Below are 3,694 nucleotides of genomic sequence, written 5' to 3'. Positions count from 1 at the left end.
AGGGTAAACTTCATATCGATAGCAACAGTATCTACCACAGGGCTTCACACATTTTTGTTGTGTCTGACTCTATATGATCCTATTTGGGGTTTTCTTGGCAAAGATACTAGAGGGATTTGCCATCTTCTCCAGATCATTTTACAGATGAGGAAACTGAGGCAAACATGGTTAAGTGACTTGCCCAGTGTCACACAGTTAGTAAGTGTCTGAAGTTGGATTTGGACTCATGAGGATGAGTCTTCCTGATTCCAAGGCTGGTGTTCTATTCACTGCGCTACATAGTATATTTTTAACAAATATCTGCCAAATGGAATTGAATTTTACAGAGGAAAAAACTGAGAGGGAGGGGAAGGGAACCTGACCAAGGTCACCCTATGTGCTCATGAGCGAGCTGGGATTTGAGCTCCCATCTGTTGCCTCCTCTGCAATGCTGGGGTTTCAGGAGTGTCATCTTTTTCCAAAAAGGAAAACACATTCCCATGATCCAAAGGTCTGGTTGTTGATTCAAAGCAGTTAGACAGCCAAGTCAACTTTGTTGTTTTTCCTCTCCAGTAGGGCATTAGTTGCCTGCATAAAATTTATTTTTCTTAGCATCTCCAGTAGAGTCCCCAGAGACAAACTATTAAACTTCTCAGTTCCCAGAGGTAGGAGGAGGCTAATAATGAGGATAATAATAAATTACATTCATTTAGGATTTTATATGCAAATATGCAAGTGGATCCATGATCTTATATATATCAGAGTTCCTGCCATTGACAGAGTTTGCAACCCATTCATTCCTATTCCACTCTCTAGCCCCTGACCATGTCCTCAAGAAAGTTCACCAAAGGCTATTCAACTAAGGTAAATGCTGGAGATCTTTCTGATTTCTCCAGACATTTGAAGGACTTTATGACTTAGAAAATGGGTTCACATAGACTAAGAGAATATTAGAACACAGCACACAGAAGAACTGGGAAGGCCCTTAGAACACAGGATGTCAAAGCAGGGAAGGCCCTTAGGACACAGGATGTCAGGGCTGGGAAGGCCCTTAGAACACAGGCTGTCAAAGCTGGGAAGGCCCTTAGAACACAGGATGTCAGAGCTGGGAAGGCCCTTAGAACATAGGATGTGAGAGCTGGGAGGGTTCTTAAACTGTCAGAGCTGGAGGAGTGTTTAATATCAGTAGAGAGAATGTCAGGGATGTGAGGAACCTTAGACATCTCATCTCATTTTGATAACACTAGTGAGGTAAGCAGGGTCACCAACTTGTAGTGTGACCTTGGGCAAGTTCCTTTCCTTCTCTGGTCCTCAGTTTCCACATCTTTAAAATGAGGAGGTCTGATTAGATGATCACTCGGGTACTTTCCAGTTTTTGATGTTGTATGTTCTATGTTAAAAGTCTTAAGTTCTAAAGCCTCTTCTGACCCTGACTTTTATGCTATAATGTCTCTCTCAGTTCTGACATTTTTAATATTTAGCAATTCATTCAATGAGTACAATCTATGTGCCAGGCCCTGTGCTAAGATTTCATCAAAGTGGGGCTAACCTGCACAACTTAATTCCAGCTGGCTGCTGAAGGAAACACTTTGTAAACCTAAAAGTGCAAAAGCAATGTGTCCCATTATTTTTCCTGCTCTGAAGTTCTAATGCCACAATCCGGCAACTCCACAGGAGGCCAATCCTCACTTTAGAGTCAGACAAAATTCAATTAACAAACTGAGCCAGAGTTACAGGATCACACAGGGAGAGGTAATGCCCTGGAAGAAGCCCTGGAGTGGAGGGCAGGGCACCTGAGTCCTCCTGACTAGGTCACTAACTCTCTCGGTGACCTGTGACCTTTGGCCCTCGTCTGCTCTTCCGTCCAATGGCTCTAGATCCCTCCCAGGGCTTAGTAAATCCCCAGAGAGACAAATAGAAAAGTGTAAAGTGGTTCTCAGAGGTTCATTCCCTTCCTCCTGGCGGGGTCTGCACACCCCCTCTCCCCAGGCAAATGGCTCCCCTTCCCTCCAGGGATACTTTGCAAATAAGCCCCAGGCCCGCCCCTCCTCTATGCAAAGCCCAGACCAACGTAAAGCGGGAGGCTCTGGAGCCTGGGTGCGGGAGGGAGACGAGAACCCAAAAGCAGAAACAAACAAAAAAAAAAAAACCCAACCCACTAACCCACCCCCTAACTGCTTCTCGCGGCCTCTGGCTTCAGAAAGTCCGTCCTCCACAGTGGGCGCTGAGCAGAGCAAGGAGGGCGGAGCCCGAACGGGCCGGGCCAGGGGAGGGGAGGATAGAAGGGAGGAGGGGAGAAAAGGAGGGAGAAAAGAGGAAAGGAGGCGGGACCCGGCAAAGGACTAGCCAATCTGTCTGTCAATCAAGTCCCGCGCACCCTCTCGTTGGATAATGCCCTGCGGGCTTATCATTCCATCTCCTAGTCCTCCCTGTGTCGTCATGCCTCCTTCTTCCTCTCTCCCTCCCTCTTGCTAAAGCTAGGCTCACACGTGCTCCTCCGCTAAAAAACATAGTCCACTTCCCCGCACTGCCCCCCGCCCCGGCCTCTCTCTCCTTTCCCCCTCCCGCGCCCCACATAGGCTCTCTGGTCCTTCCCGGTCATTATCTCGATACCTTTTTTCCCCTCTCACCCTTCCGGGGAGTTCATGGCAGGAACGGGTTCAGAAACAGAGGGCTGGGGAATCAGCCAAATAACAGACACAAGGAGTTTCTAAAGAAGCCCAAAATAGTAGGGTAGGGTGTCTCCTAAAAATCACTTGTGGGTTGGTTTGGCTTGTTTTGTTTTGTTTTGTTTTCAGGGCAAGAGGAATTCTCTCTGCTCTTGCCAAATTCCCCCTCCTTTCCCCTACTAGCGTGAGAAAGCATTCGTACTGGGCTTGGAGTTCGCGCCCTCCAAGGGCCCCGGGGTCATCTACCCGAGAGCCCGGTCTCACTGCATCCCGCCGGCCCGCTCGCGGGGCCGCTGGACAGCGACGGCGGAAGGATACGAAAGGGGTGGGAGGAGCGGAGGGGATCCGAGGCGGAGCGGTGACAATGTGGAAGGGGGAGGGGACGGAGACTGGGAGGGAGAGGTGGAGGTGGGGGCGGCTGGGGGGTGGGGGGGGGGAAGGGGTGGAACATGTCTCCTGCCGCAGGAAGATGAAGTGGTTACAATTGTAGCGGAGCCCCGGGGTTCCGAAGGGCTCGGATGTGAGCGCGCGCCGGCGGCAGCGGCGGCGGCCAGGGCGGATACATTGTAGCGGCGCTTGGAACGAGGCCCGGGAACCCCGCGCGCCGCTGCCTCGCGGGGCCCAAGGCGCCCGCGAGCTACGGAGCAAGGGGGTGGCCGAGGGGCTGGGGGGGAAGGGGGACAGAGAAAGGGGCGAAGCGCCCACGCGCGAGCCGTCGGGAAGCAGCCGCCCGCGGGGCCGCGGTGCGGCGGCGGGGGGCTCAGAGAAGCCCGCCCGGCCAGACCCCACCGCTTTTGTCCACGCCGCCTTCGGGCCCGAGGAGCCGGGCTGGTGCAGGACGGGGCGGGCGGGCGGTGTTGGGGGGACGCCGCTGCCGCCGCCGCCGTCTCCGCTGCTGTTTCATGCCCCCGACCCTCGCGACCCTGGCTCGCAGCTTCCCGCCCGCCGGATGCGATTTCTTACCGAGAAGGTAAACAGCCTGCGCCGGCTGGGGTGGGAGGGGGGGGGGGAACTGGCTGGAGGTGGGGTGGGGGCGCGCTGCACGG

General features: G+C 53.4%; 1 protein-coding gene across 8 annotated transcripts in view; it reads left to right on the top strand.

Annotated features, from left to right (window-relative positions):
• The first annotated feature begins 3,061 nt into the window (after positions 1-3,061).
• TCF3 (transcription factor 3) overlaps positions 3,062-3,694 on the top strand; it is a 104,969-nt gene continuing 104,336 nt past the window's right edge. The window contains exons 1-2 of one of the 8 annotated variants that reach the window (XM_069070479.1): positions 3,062-3,169; positions 3,601-3,618. The gene's annotated coding sequence lies outside the window, so the exon portion shown is untranslated. Of the gene's footprint in view, positions 3,170-3,406; positions 3,619-3,694 lie in introns of those variants that run through there. The other 7 variants (XM_069070575.1, XM_069070396.1, XM_069070549.1 and 4 more) reach the window with 7 other exon arrangements.

Source organism: Petaurus breviceps, unplaced genomic scaffold (genome assembly GCF_028583685.1).
Source record: "Petaurus breviceps papuanus isolate PSGF00001 unplaced genomic scaffold, PetGlider_PUasm1.0 108, whole genome shotgun sequence".
In the NCBI taxonomy this organism is placed as follows: Eukaryota; Metazoa; Chordata; class Mammalia; order Diprotodontia; family Petauridae; genus Petaurus; species Petaurus breviceps.
The sequence above is the reverse complement of the archived record's forward strand: the minus strand, read 5'-3'. Positions and strand labels throughout refer to the sequence as shown.